This window comes from Aethalodelphis obliquidens, unplaced genomic scaffold, assembly GCF_003676395.1.
Source record: "Aethalodelphis obliquidens isolate GAN/ISIS:26980383/991018 unplaced genomic scaffold, ASM367639v1 scaffold6, whole genome shotgun sequence".
Classification (NCBI taxonomy): Eukaryota; Metazoa; Chordata; class Mammalia; order Artiodactyla; family Delphinidae; genus Aethalodelphis; species Aethalodelphis obliquidens.
In genome coordinates, this window is record NW_020837950.1 from 44,338,923 (window position 1) to 44,358,408 (window position 19,486).

The 19,486-nt window shown below is 43.3% G+C and overlaps 1 protein-coding gene across 7 annotated transcripts in view; it reads left to right on the forward strand.

The window, feature by feature from the left end:
• Positions 1 to 2,600: 2,600 nt before the first annotated feature.
• The window catches only part of SGMS2 (sphingomyelin synthase 2), a 114,916-nt gene continuing 98,030 nt past the window's right edge, over positions 2,601 to 19,486 (forward strand). For 3 of the 7 annotated variants that reach the window (XM_027103462.1, XM_027103466.1, XM_027103467.1), the window contains exon 1: positions 2,602 to 2,899. The gene's annotated coding sequence lies outside the window, so the exon portion shown is untranslated. Of the gene's footprint in view, positions 2,900 to 19,486 lie in introns of all 7 variants that reach the window. The other 4 variants (XR_003432236.1, XR_003432237.1, XM_027103464.1 and 1 more) reach the window with 2 other exon arrangements.

Here is a 19,486-nt window from a genome sequence, read left to right on the forward strand (position 1 = left end):
TATTAGTTTGTTCTTTGAGGCTTGTTCATTCATTTATTTCACTCACTGAATAATTACATGCCAGGCACTGGACCCTGGGGAAATTATAAATAGTACTGCTCTAAACATCCTTAGGTAATTTTTCTAAAAAAGCAAACATTCCCATTGCTGAGACATATGTTTAGAAGATGCACATGGTGATTCTTAGACAAACAATGTGGGCACAAAGTGGGAACTCAGTAAACATTTGTTGCTTGAGTCAATGACTTAGGTACATCTAGAGTAGGGGTTATTATAAGAGCAGGTAAGTTCTACAGATATGTATGTTTTCCTAACTTAACCAGTATGTTGTATCATACCAAAGAAATATCTGTAAAACTCGCTTTACAGCATGTACTGGTTTAGAAAAAAAATTGACAGGAACACAACTGTCAGCCCTATCTCTCCTTTAGAACATTCAGCATTATTATTTTCGGAAGGTGATTAATCAGGGACTTAGTAAACTTTGATATGTTGTATGAACAAAAAGTTCAGTTGAAAAAAAAATCACCTCTTTCTGTGAGACAGACAATCAATCAATGTTTTTCAAAACATGGAAATTAAGATGAATAATTTGCTTTCTCATATGTTGACAATGAATAGAATGGAAAAACTTCATGGAACTCAGTCACAATTATATTATTCAATATTACATTTACTGGGGTATATTTAAGTGGTATAATAAAATCACGTAATTATTTATTTCACAATATTTAAACTGAGACATAATAGTAACTGCAAATTTAAAACTACCCATTAAACAGCCTCTCATACAGACAGAGGCCTTTGTATGATAGAGCTGCAGGGTTACATCTGCAACGAGACACATAGGATGGGAGGCCTTCTTTTGAGCTTTTTGACTTCACCCATGTACACAGACCCCAAAGCCCACAATATCATTTTCTGAGATCTGTAGAAAATCTTACTTAAACATATCTCCATAATGCCTGAACATTTGGGTCACAAAGTAGGGAGTAGGTGGGATATTCACTCAAACTTTCCTGTGGCTACACATTTGAATCTACTCCTTCTGTGTTACCAGCGGACAGGACACCCAAGCCTCTGATTACATCTGTGATGGTCTATAAAAACTGTTGGTTTGAATTTCTATTTACTTTACATCCTAGCAAACCAATCCATTTGCTAGTGCCTTCTGGGCAAAATGCCTGGGTTTTGTAAAAAACGAACTCCTATTGAAAAGGAAACATAAACCCAAGTGAAATACATTTCAATTGTTGATGTTCTGGGTTGTTACCTTTCTGTACCTTGATGTACATTTTCCACAACAATGATGTTGAACCTCTGGTTAACTCAGGAGCATTTTCATTTCAGGGAAACTCCTGTAGTGACATCATACAGTTGTCCGTTTTGGGACTGTCCTGCAAGTTTTTTTGTGTGGTTTTTTTTTTGTTTGTTTTTCTGTTACCATCCTGTTGTATTATCATAAACAGATGATTGTTTACCTCCATGATTTCTGCACTGAGCACCCAGACATGTCTCTTGATTATTTTTGTTGACTATATGTAATCACCCATAAGCCAGTGCAAATCCTAAGCATAATTACCCTGTCCGAAAGTAGAAATTAACATAAAACATATCTGTCAGTTAAATTCAATAAGGATTTGACCGAATTCCCTCTGATTCATCCTAGTTAGAATCCGAGGCAGCCATCGTTTACTTTGAAAACTGCCCAGCAGGTGTATGAATAGCAACTCCAAAAAGTGTAGAGCCTTGACCATTTTAAAGAAGGCAACACCCCTTCTAAAAACATAACTGCTGAGCTCATCAAAGAAATCTCACACCGCCGTCTTGTGCTCTCGAAAAGCTGCGGAAAAGCGCAGTGTTCCGCTGAGCAAAGAGCTACTCTCTCACTGTTCATTTTGGTTTCTGTTTTCTATCCTTAATGAGAAGCAAATCAATTAACAGGACATATGACATGGTGGTTAGTCACCTAAGGGAAAGTATTAGTAGCCTCATTAACTTGGTGAACCCTTCCAGCTCTCACCTAGAGTTACCATCGTGCGGACCCATGACTAATCCTGCCCGGCAGTCCTTGAGGTCTGGAAACCCACTCTTTGACCCAGGCCAAAGCAATACCCAGTGAATAACCGCTGGTGCCCCAAGCCCACTCACACCGACGTCAGGAAGCCGTTCCCGAGAAAGGCAACGTGCGGGGGTGGGGGGATCTCTTCCCGGCCCCACCCTTGAAAGTTCCAGGGAGTGGCACCCAAAGAACTTTCCCAGATTGTTCTCTTGTCACCGCTCAGGGAGGTCCGCTCCAGCCTTTCCCCGCTGAGCCAATCTGCGCCGCCTGCCAAGCCCCTCCTTCCCTGCACCTTTAACGGCTGGGAGCAGAGAGCCGCGGCTGAGGGTTCACTTCTCAAGAAGTCGCACCGGTTTTTCGAGCTCCGCTCTGCGCCTGGAGAGCCACAGCAGCGGGAGCGGGCGCCGCCGGGTGAGTCACTGTTTGGAAACGGAGTGGGCGGGCAAGGGTGTGAGAGAATGAATGATGTCAGGAGCGCGCAGGGCGGCGGGCGGGGAGAGCGGGCCGCGGGGCCGCGGTAAACACCGAGCGCCGCGGCGCGGGCTGAGCGGGGAGACCCCGCCCTCCGCGCGCAAGGAGCCGTCCTCGGCAGCCAGAGCCCGGCCGGTGCTGCAGCGCCGCCGAGAGCGGCCTCGGAAGCGGCAGCCGCGGGAGAGACCCGGGAGGTGCTTCCCTGGCAGGGCCGAGGCAGGAGAGGGCGAGACCCCGAGCAAACTTTACAGCGGCTTCGGCCGGGGGCGGCTGCGGCTGCGGCAGCGGGCTCCGTCCGCTAGCAGATCCCGGGCCCGGGAGCTGGTGCGTCCGGCCGGGAAGATCTGGAGCCCCAGGTGAGAGCGGGTAAGGAGCGCCGGAGGGGCCGGGGAGGAGGATGGGCTGGAAAGCCGTGCGGCGGGCGCAGCGCGGGGAGGGCATGGTGGACTGCGAACGCGGACGTGGCTCTAATTCGGCTCCCACGCGCCCCGCCCCAAGGCATCCTTCCCTGATTTTGCCTGATAGAGAGGATGGACGTGTGGCTTCGTCTCCACGCTCTGAGCATTCATCTCATTCATTTGCAACCATTGCGGGTCACTCGGTCCTGACGTTGAAAGGACACAGACTGAACCATAGATTGTCCTGAGCCACTCTGGAGGTCAGGACTTTAGTTCAAAGGAGGTGGAGGAGGGACTGTCTTTAAGCTTTTTTGAGAGGCACTTACTGATGATGTGTGAACGGTAAGAACCCAGCTCTGGGCTGCCCACACTGAAACGTTTCCACGTTTGGCATTCCAAAGCTACTACCCTTAAGGAAAGGGAGGCTTGGTGTTTCAGCGCAGATAGGTGCGACTGGACCCGTCTACTTCTCTGAGGTATGGATGGTTAATAGCCCGCGGCTACGTCTTTAAACAACTCAAACGTTATGTCCTGTAATTTTTATATATCAGTCTCTGCCATTCTATTTCATCTTGCTTGCTCTAATACGACCTTAGGATCGTTTTGACACGTATGTTAAATTTTTGAAGAGATTCAATTGTTTAGTGCCTCTAGGTGGGTGTGGATTTTGAACTTAACTTTCCAAATCCTTGGTTTCAATCCTAGTCACATCTGTTAATGGTGGGTTCTCAGTCGCATTAAACTCTCTGAACTAGTAAAATGGGACTGTAACAACTTCAGAGGATAATAATGAGAGTTAAACCTCAGAAGACCTATCATAATGTCTGGCACAAAGCAGACCTCAACAAATTTTAACTGTTTATATATAAATAGTGTGTTCCAGCTGGCTTAGATAATCACCAATGAATTTCCACAGAATTTTCTACTTACAAACCTGGTGGGTTGAGGTTTAGGGTGTGAAATCCTTTGGCAAGTTCCTCAGAGTGTGAAGTAAGTTCAACGCTTCTGTGTGGATACCTGAAAGTTCCGGTTCCCACCCCATACCAGGGGAACTGCCATTCACTAAACAGAGTTCGGGTTCCCACCCCATACCAGGGGAACTGCCATTCACTAAACAGAGTCAGAGCAGTGGCTGAAAGTGACAAATGGAATTTGGAGGAAGAAAGGATGTGTGGATAACTCTCTAACTTTACCCTTAACTTGTTTTTTTGCCTTTTAAAAAAATACGCAGGACAAAATTGTAGCCCTTTCCTTGGTTTGCTGCTGGCCTTACTTCACAGTAGTCTTCTGGTTGAAGTGTTTTTTTAACGAGTTAATGTTTAATTTGGCTTCTCTAGTTTCATTTTTCAGTAAAGCTGGTTGACTTTTGAACGTGGAGGGAAACACTTGGACACCTTTGGGTTTTCACGGAATCTTATAAAGACCCCTAGGAGACAGTTGGAGGGATAGGGAGCATTTGCTCAGGTGTTACTGAAAACATTTGTTCTTACCTTATATCTGCAACAACTTTTAGGGTCAAAGGTTACAGGGAATGTTTTTTTCCACAGTGTGATGCAGAGATCTTGGGCATCAGAATCCAGAAGACCTAAGGCTATCTGGGTGTTAACTTACTGGCTGTGTTTCTCTGAGCAATTAAACTCTCTGGAATTCTTGTGGGACTTTAAACAAAATATAGGGAGAAACATAGAAATAATCTTACCTCTATTAAAATAGACAATGGAATACAAATGAGAACTTTTAAAAAAGTGATATGTTGAAGTGAGATGTTGTTTGTTTTCTTTTCTTAAGGAAGAATTACCGAGAATTCTAGACAGTTTCAGATAAGAGTAGCCTATCCACCTTTATCTAATTCCCTTATGAGGGATTTGAAGCCTCCATTGTGAACTACTACTATCAGATATTTATTCAGTTGGTGAATGTTTAGTGAGCAGCTACTATATTCCAGACACTATGCTAGGTACTAGCAATGCTAACATGAAGGAGGCACTGTAACTGGCTTAAAGACTGGTAGAAAGAGCCCCTAGCCTTTGATTAGGGAGAGGAAAAGAGTCAAAAAGAAGGAGAGAGGAAGGGACTTGGGAGGAAACCAGAAATCATTAGGCTATGATAAGCTGCCTCCCACTGATAATTTGAGATCTACTGGCTTTCTAGTGAACTGGGTCTCATAAGTTTTGAGGCTGAACCATGCACGTATGCCTGAACCATGCACGTATGCCTTGCTTTACCCAGTAACAGTATTATATAGACAAATTTAGCCCTTAAGTCAAGTTTTTTTTTTGCGGTATGCGGGCCTCTCACTGTTGTGGCCTCTCCTGTTGCGGAGCACAGGCTCCAGACGCGCAGGCTCAGCGGCCATGGCTCACGGGCCTAGCCGCTCCGTGGCATGTGGGATCTTCCCGGACCGGGGCACAAACCCGTGTCCCCTGCATCGGCAGGCAGACTCTCAACCACTGCGCCACCAGGGAAGCCCAAGTCAAGTATTTTTAAAATAAATTTATTTTATTTTATTTTAATTTTTGGCTGTGTTGGGTCTTCATTGCTGCGTGCAGGCTTTCTCTAGTTGTGGCGAGCGGGGGCTACTGTTCGTTGTGGTACGTGGGCTTCCCACTGCGGTAGCTTCTCTTGTTGTGGAGCACGGGCTCTAAGCACGTGGGCTTTGGTAGTTGTGGCTCACAGGCTTAGTTGCTCCGCGGCACGTGGGATCTTCCCAGACAAGGGCTTGAACCTGTGTCCCCTGCATTGGTAGGCGGATTCTTAACTACTGTGCCACCAGGGAAGTCCTTTTTTTTTTGATGTGACCATTTTGTAAAAGTCTTTATTGAATTTGTTACAATATTGCTTCTGTTTTATATTTTGGTTTTTTGGCCGAGAGGCATGTGGGATCTTAGCTCCCCTACCAGGGATCAAACCTGCACCCCCTGCATTGGAAGGTGAAGCCTTAACCACTGGACTGCCTGCGAAGTCCCAAGTCAGATAATTTTAACCATATCAGAGCAAACTTGTTTAAATGACATCTGAAGGGTAAAATCAGTTCAGCCAAGATTTCTTTACTGTGAGCAAAGAAAGCACCGTCGTAGATTTTTAAGAGAATAATCACTGTATGCGAACAGTGTAATATTTCAGTTTCTTACTTGTATAGGTTTAAAAGTACAAGGTAAACAAATCAGCCGCCACCCAGAAACTCACTTAGTGTTATATCCTCAAATGCTTTCTCACCGCTATGAACATACAACATCGAGAGCTAACATGTATAGCATTAACTGTGGTAAGTGCTGTATGCCAGTTACTTTATACAGAGAATCTCATGTTATCCTCACTCTAACCTATGAGGTAGGTACAATTATGGAGGAATAAAACTGCTTGAAGGAAATTAAGGAACTTTCCTGAAGTTACACAGCTAGAAAATTATTCTCTACAAAACCGGGTTTGTTCTCTACATACTGTTTTCTAACTTTTTTTGTCACCCAAATATGGATGCCTCTATATCACTAAAATATGCTTAAACAGCGTCTTTTATAGTTTTCTACTGAATGGCTGCATCTCAACTTAACCAATCCCTTATCGTTGGACAGTTAGTTTGTTTCCAGTTTTCACTATTTTAAGCAACTCTGCAATAAGTATCCTTCTAACTATATATGTGTGCAATCCATGATTATTTTAGTCATTTAAAAAAGTGAATTATGATCTTTATCTGCCTTTTTTTTCACCATATTCAGAATTAGAAACTTTCTCCTTTCTCTTTCAAATTTGTTATAATTTCTGTTCCTTTAGTGTTTCTCATAAGATTTCAGCAATAGGATCAACATTCTCTATGGAGGGGCACAATAAGTCAGTAGCTCATTACGCAAGGGATTTATGATGAAAACGGAACACAGAGCCTTTCTTAACAACTATTTGTGTTTGTATTATTGTTATTAGACATAAAGCTGAACTTCTTTTATGGGGAAATATAGCAGAATGGAGCAGTGCTGATTTTGCCAGGCAGAAAAGAAATTTAAAAAAAAAATTTTATTGAAGTATAGTTGATTTACAGTGTTGTGTTAATTTCTGCTGTACAGCAAAGTGACTCAGTTATACGTATATATTCTTTTTCATATTGTTTTCCATTATGGTTTATCACAGGATATTGAATATAGTTTCCTGTGCTATACAGTAGGACTTTGTTGTCTATCCATCCTGTATATAATAGTTCGCATCTGCTAATCCCAAACTCCCAAACCTTCCCTCCCCCTTGGCAACCACAAGTCTGTTCTCTATGTCTGTGAGTCTGTTTCTGTTTCATAGGTATGTTCACTTGTGTTGTATTTTAGATTCCACGTATAAGTGTTTGTCTCTCTTTTTGACTTACTTCGCTTAGTATGATAATCGCTAGGTTCATCCATGTTGCTGCAAATGGCATTATTTCATTCTTTCTTTATGGCTGAGTAAGTCTATTGAAAATATGTACCACATCTTCTTTATCCATTCCTCTGCTGAAGGACATTTAGGTTGTTTCCATGTCTTGGCTATTGTAAATAGTGCTGCTATGAACATAGGGGTGCATGTATCTCAGAAAAGAAATTCTACTTCTACGATTTGCCTCCTTGGTACCCAGTAGGATAGACAGGTTGCATTTTGCAGATATTACATATACAGCAGATGTATCATCAGGTTTAGAATAAGCTCATCACTTTTAAACTGATCACCTTTTAAAAAAACCTTAGAGGGCTTCCCTGGTGGCGCAGTGGTTAAGAGTCCGCCTGCTGATGCAGGGGACACGGGTTCGTGCCCCGGTCTGGGAGGATCCCACATGAAGCAGAGTGGCTGGGCCCGTGAGCCATGGCCGCTGAGCCTGCACGTCCGGAGCCTGTGCTCCGCAACGGGAGAGGCCACAACAGTAAGAGGCCCGTGTACCGCAAAAAAATAAAATAATAAAATAAAAATATCTTAGAAATTTGTTGTTTGATCTCTTGAGAAGTGTATCACTGCTAAGACATTTTCCGGTTGATTTAACGAATGAAAGTGCAAGAACTATCCATTAGCTAGTTTTCATTATAGGTATAAAGCATTTCTTCATTTAAACATTTCTCAAGTTTTATTATAATATCATACCCTCTTTGCTACCCTGAGTCAAACTTTATTATTATTTTTTGGCTGCATTGGATCTTAGTCTCAGCACACAGGCTACTGTCTAGTTGTGGTGCACAAGCTCAGTAGTTGCGGTGCGCGAGATCAGTAGTTGCGGCACATGAGTTTAGTTGTCCCAAGGCATGTGGGATCTTAGTTCCCCCACAAGGGATCGAACCCACGTCCCCTGCATTGGAAGGCGGATTCTTAACCACCGGACCACCAGGGAAGTCCCAAGTCAAACTTTTAATTTTGCTTTGGGTTTATGTTTCCATATCCAATGCTAGTTATTTTATCCTCATGGTTTTGATAAAGGATGTTGGAATATGAGTAGTGTTTAATTCAGCCTCTTCATACACAGAAACCCAGATAAGTTCAATTTGTTAATTCCTAACAATGACTTTTAATTCAAAGCAGAATTTAAAAAACAGTTAATAAAATTGCAGTATAAATAGGTTAATCAGTTATTTGCTGATTGGTTTTCCCTACTGTCAAACCCTAATTTCATGATTTGCTTACAGTTTAAAATTCAGCCTTACAATTTTGTGTCTTTAGATTGATAGTGTCACTTAAAACTTTCAAACAAACTTGTGCACATTCTTAGATCTTTTTTTAAAAAGCAGCATTAACTGGATCGAGTGTTTGTTTTATATTTACATCTTTTCTCCCAGTAAACCCCTTGTACTATTTAAAAAGAATAAAACCACATACTAAAATTGTTAAAGAGGAGGGAATAAAAGGAGATGAATGATAATTTTGAAGCCACAGTTGTCAGAAAAGACAGCTAGCTACTAAAAGTCAGATGAAGTGAAAGGCTCTGGAAGGGACCTTCAGGTAAGTGTCATTTCTCCGCCTGTCATTTCTCCGCTACAGTAGTAGCTGTGCTGAGCTTCATTTAGGGTGATACATTTGACTGTGGAAAGAGAAATACCCAAGTGTTAGGGCTGGCTTCAGGCAAAATTGAGACACTGAGCTGAAATTCTCACCTTAGGGCATCCTTAACTCTGAGTTTACCGGGCAGGACTTGCCTACACCGAGAAAGTGCTCGATGAGTACCTGTATAAGGGCAAATTGCTATCCAGTTGAAACTGTGGACCTGGAGGCATCATATTTATGGAAAACTAGGGGATGAGTATCCACCTCTGGAATTTATTTTATTTTTGGCCACACCACGCAGCATGCGGGACCTTAGTTCCCTGACCAGGGATCGAACCCGCCCCCTGCAGTGGAAGCTCTTGACTGCTGGCCCAGGGAAGTCCCCTACCTTGGGAATTTAATGACCTCTTTTCAATTAAGATGATTAGAAATGCAAAATACGCGATAAGAGTTAAACTTCTGAAAAGCTTTTCCACAAATGGGAGGGACTGAAGGGAGGAGTAGCCCTGGAGGTGGGGAAACAACTGTAGAAAGATGCAGATGTGCCAAAGGCAGACTCTGTGTCCCTTGGAAGGTAGTGCCTAATCCCAAGGCTTGCTGGGAATTGGCTCCTGCTGTTGAAACTGGGGTCACCTGTGATCCTGTAGGGTCTGGCCTGCTAGGGGTGAAAATGCACGTTCCGGGCCTCTCTTCCCTGCTCTGTTGATGAGAATCATCCTGGGAAGCCCCTCTTAACATGCACCCCACCCAGATGGGTTCAGGATACTTTTCCTTACCTGGGAGTACTTCAAGTAGGTAGTCTGATCTAACTAGAGAAAATGTGAAGGAACGAGTTTTCATTTAGGGAGTAGGGAAAAGGGTTAAAGTGGTTTGGGATTAGGGATCACTTAGCTAATTGGTATGCCAGGGAGGGACACCTCTAGATAGCAGCCCACTTCCAGTGAGAAGTGAAGACCTTTCAGGAAAAGACTGGCAGCAGGAGTTGAAAATGAAGCTAAGCCTTTAAAACAGAGAGCCGCCAAACGCTTGAGTCTGTTCTCCAAGCTTCACCAAACACAGATAGCACAGTAAAATAGTGATGGTTAGATAATGGTAGATACTCTGAGATAGGTTCTAGAGGAGATTAAATCAAATTCTCTATCTTCAGACAGCCCTGCAAAATAGAAATTGTGTTATCTCCACTGTGGAAGTAGGGAAACAATTTAGAAAGGTTAACATACTCAAGGCTGCAGAGCTGGTGAGAAGAAGAGCACGGTTTTGAAGCCAGGGGCAGCCGATTCTCTTGCCCACGCACTGCCCAGTATCCCTAGGCTTTCTGTAATCTCTCCGCTAGCTTTGGAGATACAGCAGGTTTGAGGGGGGGTACATATTTTGATATGGGATTGTATGTCTACCACCCATCTCCTGGAATGCTTCTCTGGTCTGTGCTGCTTCAGGCCATGAAGTAATGCCAGAGAGACGAAGGCCCATAGGCTTACTCGGGCCACACTTGGACTTAAGTCCCAGCAACATCCCTCACCACTAGGTGACCTGAGTAACTTCCTCTGATGAACCTGCATTTCCTGGCTGTGAAATGGCAATAAGATCGTTTTTACTTCCTAAGGTGATAATGAATTATATTACTTTAAATGTGTAAAGCACTGAGGATAATGCTTGGTTCATAGTTAATGTTTGGTGGCTCAGCTATTACTTTTTAAAAAATATTTATTTATTAATTATTTATTTTTGGTTGCATTGGATCTTATGCTGAGCGTGGGCTTTCTCTAGTTGTGGCAAGCGGGGGCTACTCTTCATTGCGGTGCGCGGGCTTCTCATTGTGGTGGCTTCTCTTGCTGTGGAGCACGGGCTCTAGGTGCGCGGGTTTCAGTAGTTGCGGCACATGGGCTCAGTAGTTGTGGCTTGTGGGCTCTAGAGCACAGGCTCAGAAGTTGTGGCGCACGGGCTTAGTTGCTCCGTGGCATGTGGGATCTTCCCGGACCAGGGCTCGAACCCATGTCCCCTGCATTGGGAGGCGGGTTCTTAACCACTGAGCCACCAGGGAAGCCCTCAGCTATTACTTTTTGCATATAGACTATACTTCTAACTTTTCAAACAAAGGGTTCATTCCTGTTGTCCCCCAAATCAAATTGTTTCTCGTTATTTCTCATGAAGGTAGTGTATTTTTCTTGTAACCTAATAGCCATTTGTTATATCTTGCCTGCATTGGTAGGATCTGGGTCCTATCCCTCTCTCCTCCTCCCTTCCTTCAGGGTTAAAATAAAATTATTAAAATTGGTCGTCCACTGCCATTGAATTCAAGAACTTTCATAAGAAGTATATAACATCAGCTGTGAATGCTGAAAAGCTTTCAAAGCTGCCATCACAATATGCCAGCCCTCTCAGCAGATGCTGGTAGCGCTGGTGAGCATAACTGCCACTGTCCCTCACAAAGCTCAGCCTTCTGCGGAGTATTGTACCATGAGCACCACTGTCCCAGAAAATGCGGGGCCATTAAGAATCACAGACCCTACTGTCCTCCCTGGACAGTATGCTCTACATCTTTCTTTAGGAGGCCCTGAGACGGTCTATCTAACACAGCCGCTACTGTTTTGTGAGATTTGCATTTGATCTGCAAGTTATTTAACCATCCAGTTATTACTGCCCCAGTAGTTGCTACCAAACTTTAGTAGCAACAACAGGCATTGTTTCTGTTAAATCAATATTTATGTGTGTATATATATATGATATCATATCCTCTGTGATGGGTCAGCTAGTGCTGAGAGGTACACTCCCTTGGTGTATAGTTTGGTTGGCAAGTTACAAGCAGCAAAGCAGGAACATTTACAATTTTATTTTCCAAATACTTAAAGCATTCACTCTATGCCAGGGTTTGTTCTGAGCACGTAGAACTCTTATACTCATCTCTTCCTCCTTAAACACTCTGAGACAGATATCATTATCCCCATTTTAAGAATCCTCTTTTGAGACACAGAGAAGTTAAGTCACTTGCCTAAGGTCACACAGCTAGTATGAGGCACTGTCGTTTGTAGAATCTAGCATGTATCTCACACCTTGGGCCTCATTTTATCCTTGCACATGCAGTTTTAGCAAAGGGAACATCACACCTGTCCACACATGCTATCACCTCCTTATGATGTACAGTGTGGAGGACTACAGCTAGGTCATGTATTGCAGTGTTGCTATTGAAATGTATTGATGATACAGTATTGTCAAACATTTCTCTCAAAAAGCTTGCGAGTGCTCAGTCAGGCCTGGTGTTGTGTCCGGGAAAGGAGCCGTGCATTCATTCTCCCAGTCCCCTGATCAGCACACTCAGCTGCAACCTATTCCTGCTGCTTTTTTTTTTAAAACATATTTTTTGAGTTCTCAATTTTTTAAAAAAATTATTTATTTATTTATGGCTGCGTTGGGTCTTCATTGCTGTGCACGGGCTTTCTCTAGGTGCGGCGAGCGGGGGCTACTCTTCGTTGTGGTGCGCGGGCTTCTCATTGCAGTGGCTTCTCTTGCTGCGGAGCACGGGCTCTAAGGTGCGCGGACTTCAGTAGTTGTGGCAAATGGGCTCGGTAGTTGTGGCTCACAGGCTCTACAGCACAGGCTGAGTAGTTGTGGCTCACGGGCTTAGTTGCTCCGTGGCAGGTGGGATTTTCCCAGACCTGGGATCGAACCCGTGTCCCCTGCCTTAGCAGGCAGATTCTTAACCACTGCACCACCAGGGAAGTCCTCCTGCTGCTTTAATGTTACTTATTTTTTTAAGTTTTAGGGCTTTCACCCATTGTAAATTAAAATATTTAAAAATCCTTATTGGAGGAGAATAGCTTGCACATGTGAGGTTTCTTTGAATGTTTTCTAGTTACTTGGAGATGATGGTAGGCAGAATAATGGTGCCCCAAAGGTGTTTACATCCTAATCCCCAGAAACTATGAACCTGTTATGTTACCTGGCAAGGAGGGATTAAGGTTGCTAATCAGCTGACTTAAGATACGGAGACTATCCTGGGTGATCTGGGTAGACCGAATGTAATCACAAGGGTCCTTATAAGTGGAAAAGTGAAAGAGAAGAGTCAGAATCAGAGAGTTGGCACCTTTAGGAAAACTTCCAACGGCCATTGCCGGCTTAAGATGGAAGGGGGCCACGAGCCAAGGAATGCACACCATCTCTAAGAAGCTGGGACAGGCTGGGAAATGGATTCTCCCCTGGGCCTCCAGAAAGGAGCACAGCCCGGCTGACATTTCAGTGTTAACCCACTGAGTCCCCTTTTGGACTTCTGATTTCTAGAAGTGTGAGAGAAGAAATTTGTGTCGTTTTAATCCATTAACTTTATAGTCACTTATACAGCTGCAACAGGAAACTAATACAGAGAATTTCTAGAACAATCAGTGCTTTGATTTGTTCCTTTATGCCAGCCCTGTGAAAGAGCTGCTTCATCTCGTGATTTATCGTATGCACACGTCAAGTATAGCAAGTATTTACATTTGAGGGGGGGCTGTTTTATTTTGCATATAAACTGAACCACTTTGGGGCAGAGGGAGTTAACTTTTTATCATTCTATACATTTGTGTACAGATGTATGCTGTCTATTTTAAAGGACAGTATCAAGGTGTTAGCAAAAAAAGAAAAGTCTTATTGATTCCAGAGCAAGTGGAGCCTCCCGGGCCTTTCATCAGAGTTGCCTAACAGAAATGTGGCCGTCCTTACAGCCTTGCATTTGTTTGGGGTAAGATGATGGTCCACATGCGATGGTGGTGATGGTTGTGGCATTATCCCTTGAGTTTTGACTCCAGATTCTCTTTATTTTATTTTTATTTTTTATTTATTTTTTATTGAGGTATAGTTGATTTACAATATTATATTAGTTTCAGGTGTATGACATAGTAGTGATTCAAAATTTTTATAGATTATATTCCATTTATAGTTATTATAAGATATTGGCTGTGTTCCCTGTGCTGTACAACATATCCTTGTAGCTTATTTATTTTATATATAATAGTTTGTACCTCTTAATCCCCTACAGCTATCTTGCCCCTTCCCCCTTCCTCTCTCCCCACTGGTAACCACTAGTTTGTTCTCTATATCTGTGAGTCTGTTTCTTTTTTGTTATATTTGCTAGTTTGTTTTATCTTTTAGATTCCACATATAAGTAATAACATACAGTATTAGTCTTTCTCTGTCCAACTTATTTCACTAAGCATCATATATCCTCCAGGTCCATCCATGTTGTTGCAAATGGCAAAATTTTATTCTTCTTTATGGCTGAGTAGTATTCCATTGTATGTATATGTGTCTCACATCTTCTTTACCCACTTGTTTATTGATGGGCACTTAGGTTGCTTCCATATTTTGGCCATTGTAAATAATGCTGCTATGAACATTGGGGTGCCTGTATCTTTTCGAATTAGTGTTTTCATTTTCAGATATATACCCAGGAGTGGGATTGCTGGATCATATGGTAGTTCTATTTTTAGGTTTTTGAGGAACCTCCGTACTGTTTTCCACAGTGGCTGCACCAGTCTACATTCCCACCAACAGTGTCCAAGGGTTCCCTTTTCTCCACATCCTCACCAACATTTGTGGTCTTTTTTTTTTTTTCTTTTTGCGGTACGCGGGCCTCTCACTGCTGTGGCTTCTCCCATTGCGGAGCACAGGCTCTGGACGTGCAGGCTCAGCGGCCATGGCTCACGGGCCCAGCCGCTCCACGGCATGTGGGATCCTCCCGGACCAGGGCTCGAACCCGTGTCCCCTGCATTGGCAGGCGGACTCTCAGCCACTGCGCCACCAGGGAAGCCCATTTGTGGTCTTTTTGATTATAGTCATTCTGACAGATGTGAGGTCAGGTTCCCTTTACATTTTAAAAATCTTTTTCTTACTGTGCTTGCCTAGCAATGTTATTATGAATTCTTTGAGAGCAAGAGCACTTCTATACAATGGCTTTTCAAATTGTAATAAATTAAACAAATAAAAGGTGGTATCATTCATTGGGTCATCTGTAGTAAGTACCTAGAGGGTTATAGACCCCAGAGTAGACGATATCTTGGAATCAATGTGTCAATTATGGAAATAAAAAATAGCAAGAATTATCATAATGGACGGGGTTAGTTTTTGGTTTTTGTTTTTTTAAGGAATCCTCCAGTAACAATCTTAAATTGTTATTTGGAGACAGCTTGCATCAGTTAAGGATCCTTTTGTGCAATGTAGAAATAGCACCAGTGTAAGAACTAAAATCTTGGGAATTTTCCTGCTTAAGAAATGAAATAAGGGATAATATAAGATTTTTGGTAGTTTTAAAGAAATATGGGTGGAACACTAGCTGGATGGTGTAATATATACATATAGCAGTTTCTAGAGGGAAGAGACTGTCTTGTGTAGAAGTAGAAAAAAATTGGAGACTCTTAAAACCACAAAGATAGGATATTTGGAGTCATTTTGTTAAGGACATATTTTATTTAAAAACATTTTATTTAACCAATGTATCAAAATGTTATCATATTTAGTATTATCGATTTTAATCATTATCGATTATAATCAATATAAAAATTCTTGACCTTTTAACTTTTTTTCTAAATCTTCGAAACCTGGTGTGTATTCTGAACTTAACTACGCATGTCAGCTTAGATGGGCCACACTTCAAGTGCTCAGTGACCACATGGGGCTAGTGGCTGCTTTGACAGGCAGTGCAGCTCTGGCCAGCCTTATCCTTAAGGAACAATACCCTGCATGAATCTGAGGTTATCCTCAGAACTATCCCTGTATTTTATTTTATAAACTGAATAAAATAATAATATAATCTATATAATATAATAATATAATCTATATACAATAATATAAAATATTATTGTATTCTATAAATTATTATAATAATTATTATAATTTATTGTATTTTATAAACTGAATTATATCATGGAGTCACCAGAGAAAACTGGTTCTGGTGCCTTTTGCTAGAATGAGTGAACTGGCTGAACGATACAGTGAAACATGTCTCTAAGGTTGTCTGTAATATACATTTGTGAATTTCAATGCCAGGAGGTGTGCCTGGGCCTATAAATGAAATATTTAGATTATTAGGTTCTTATTATTATGCTTATAGGAAATATGGCTGCTCATATGCCTTGGTGAGCTGTGATAAGTGGGATGTGTGTGGCATCTACCCTGGTCTCAGTCCCAGAGCCTCACCACACTTACTTCCTCTCATGTGTCACCTCGCTGTCTACCTGTTCATTCGTCACCACCTTCACCCTATCCTTGCCCTGTTTATATGCATGATGCTGCTTACTAATTTGTGTTCTTGTTCAGTTGCTTATTGTGACAATTTAGGAAGCAAGGCCACTGTAAGACCTAGATCAGAGAAATCATTACTTGATATCAAATATCAGTCTGCCAGGAATAGATAAGATTAGACTGTAAGAAAACACAGGTGTAGTATGAGAGGTAGAGGGCTAGGGGAGAGAGGGGTAGAAGGTGGGGGAGGGAGGGAGGGAGGAAGGAAGGAAGGAAGGAAGGGAGAAAAGGAGGTCGGGAGAAAGGGAGAAAGGAAAGAGTACCATTCTGTGCAGGAAAATCACCTAAATGCAGAGGAAGGAAATCATGGTGGAGGATTTTGTAGCAAAACATTCCCCCAGCCACTGGACAAGCTGCTGTTCTCACCAAGGTCTCAAGATAGGTTGCTCTGGATTTCATAACTATATTGACTTTATCAAATACCTGTACTACACAGGTGGCTGAGACCAGTCCTAAGCCCGCCTCAGCCCCTTCTGAAATTGATAAATGCGTTCAACACAGTTTTCGAGCACTTGCTATGTGCTAGACTTGATTCTTGATTCTAGGGATTCAGTGACCAATAGATACTCAAGGTTTCTACCCTTAATGGAGATTGTATGAGTTTATGTGTTGAGAGAGGAAAAAGTGCTGAAAAGGGAGGTTGAGCAGATGATAAGCAAGTAAAACTAATAAACAAGATCAGTTCAGACTTGGACCAGTTCTTTCAAGGACACATGTAGAGATGACTGGGGAAACCTGCCCTAGCACAGTCCGGGAAGTTTGTCAGAGGTTGGACTTGCACTGAGGGGTGAAGGGTGAGAAGGAGCTAGTAGAGGGAACAGGGAGAGCGCTTGGTTACACAAGGGAAGGAAGGGAGACCAGTCTGGCCGCAGTGTCTGCGCAGGAAGGAATAGTGAGAAAGACGGTGGCGAGGCAGGCAGGACCCGGTGAGGAGGGGCTGGTACTTGCAAAATTTGTAAGGCCTATGGATTTTATTCCAAATGCAATGAGAAGGCATTGTGAAGTGACCTAAGAAGGAGAGACACATGGTCCAATTTACATTTGTAACAGATCTGTCTGCTGGGCAGAGCGGAGTAGAAGGGGTCCAGCGTAGAAGCAAGGAGACCAGTTATGAAGCTATTGGCAGCATTCTACGTGAGAAGTGATGCGGGCTGGAGCAGCGTGGCAGTATTAGAGATGGAGAGCAGTGCATGGTTTTGAGAGGTTTGGAGATAGAATCGACAAGACTTAATGGATAGGTCTGGATGGGTGACGTGACAGAGTAGGAGAAATCAAGCAGGACTCCTGGTGGGTGACGGGGTTGTAGGGAATAGAGTTCTGTTTTGGCCATTGGTTAGTATGAGTTGTCTGTTAGTCGTCCTAACGGAGATAGTTGTCAAACGGCCAGTAGTGATTCTGAGAACTGCATTCAGGGACAAGATCAGGGCCAGTGGGTGTCAGCATAGAGTGGTATGTAAAGAGATGGGAAATCTAGAATCACCTGGGGAGATTTCCTAGGCAGAGAAGAGAGGCAGCGGAGATCAGGCCCCGAGGAATAATGGAGTTAATAAATAGATCAAGTAGGAGACCAGGGAGTAACCAGCGAGGTAGGAGGAGCACGAAAAGAGCAGTGTTCCAGGGGCTTCCCTGGTGGCGCAGTGGTTGGGAGTCTGCCTGCCGTTGCAGGGGACACGCGTTCATGCCCCAGTCCAGGAAGATCCCACATGCCATGGAGCGGCTGGGCCCGTGAGCCATGGCCGCTGAGCCTGTGCGTCCGGAGCCTGTGCTCCACAACGGGAGACGCCACAGCAGTGAGAGGCCCGCGTACCGCAAAAACAAACAAACAAACAAACAAAAAAGAGCAGTGTTCCAGATGCCAACTAAATCGAGTGTTTAAGGCAGGATGGAGTAATCAGTTCTGTTGTAAGTTCTCGAGGAGTTGAGTAAGATGAGAACACAGTGCTCATTGGGTTTTACAATGTGGAGGATTCCTTTACATGGTGATCTTGTTGAACCTTTCAGAGGAGTGATTTAAAGCACAAATGACCTCCAGCCTCTCCTGCAGGGAGCTTTCCTCACTCTCTTCCTTCTCCAGTTCACCCCCATAGGCTAGGTGTCACCTCTTTGTTCCAAATAGTTAGGCTTTTCTCTTGTCACTGGACTACCATACTGTAATATGATTTTTCTGCTGAAACTATGTTTCAGCCTAAGCTCCTCCGGAGCAAAATTTATACATTTTTGTTCTTGTTGTTATTTCCTAGCATGATGTAGGCACTCAACACATGTTTTCTTTTAATATATATATATTTTTAAATAAATTTATTTATTTTTGGCTGCATTGGGTCTTCATTGCTGCGTGCGGGCTTTCTCTAGTTGCGGCGAGCAGGGGCTACTCTTCATTGCAGTGTGCGGGCTTCTTACTGCGGTGGCTTCTCTTGTTGCGGAGCACGGGCTCTAGGCGAGCAGGCTTCAACAGTTGTGGCACGCAGGCTCTGCAGTTGTGGCTCGCAGGCTCTAGAGCGCAGGCTCAGTAGTTGTGGCGCACGTGCTTAGTTGCTCCGCAGCATGTGGGATCTTCCCGGACCAGGGCTCGAACCCGTGTACCCTGCCTTGGCAGGCAGATTCTTAACCGCTGCGCCACCAGGAAAGTCCCTGAACACGTTTTCTAAATTAATGGGTATTCTTTTTTTTTTTAAACAAGATGTTGGAGGTAGGAGTTTATTAATTTATTAATTTATTTTTGCTGTGTTGGGTCTTCGTTTCTGTGCGAGGGCTACCTCTAGTTGTGGCAAGCTGGGGCTACTCTTCATCGCGGTGCATGGGCCTCTCACTATCGCGGCCTCTCTTGTTGCGGAGCACAGGCTCCAGACGCACAGGCTCAGTAGTTGTGGCTCACGGGCCTAGTTGCTCCGCAGCATGTGGGATCCTCCCAGACCAGGGCTCGAACCCGTGTCCCCTGCATTAGGAGGCAGATTCTCAACCACTACGCCACCAGGGAAGCCCAGTATTCTTTTTTTTTTTTTTAAATCATGTCTTTTATTTTTAAATTTTATTTACTTATTTTTTTACATAGCAGGTTCTTATTAGTTATCTATTTTATACATATTAGTGTATATATATGTCAATCCCAATCTCCCAATTCGTCCCACCACCCCGCGCCCCGCCCCATGGGTATTCTTAAAAACTGCTTTTTTGCTTGCATTATTTACGCCTGTGTTGTGTCAGGCAGAAGCCAATGAAGAGCCCAGGTTTCCTGATACTCAGACTGCTGCCCTCTGCCTTCTGTAGCCACTGTCGGGCCTGGGCTGGATATATTTTGCCC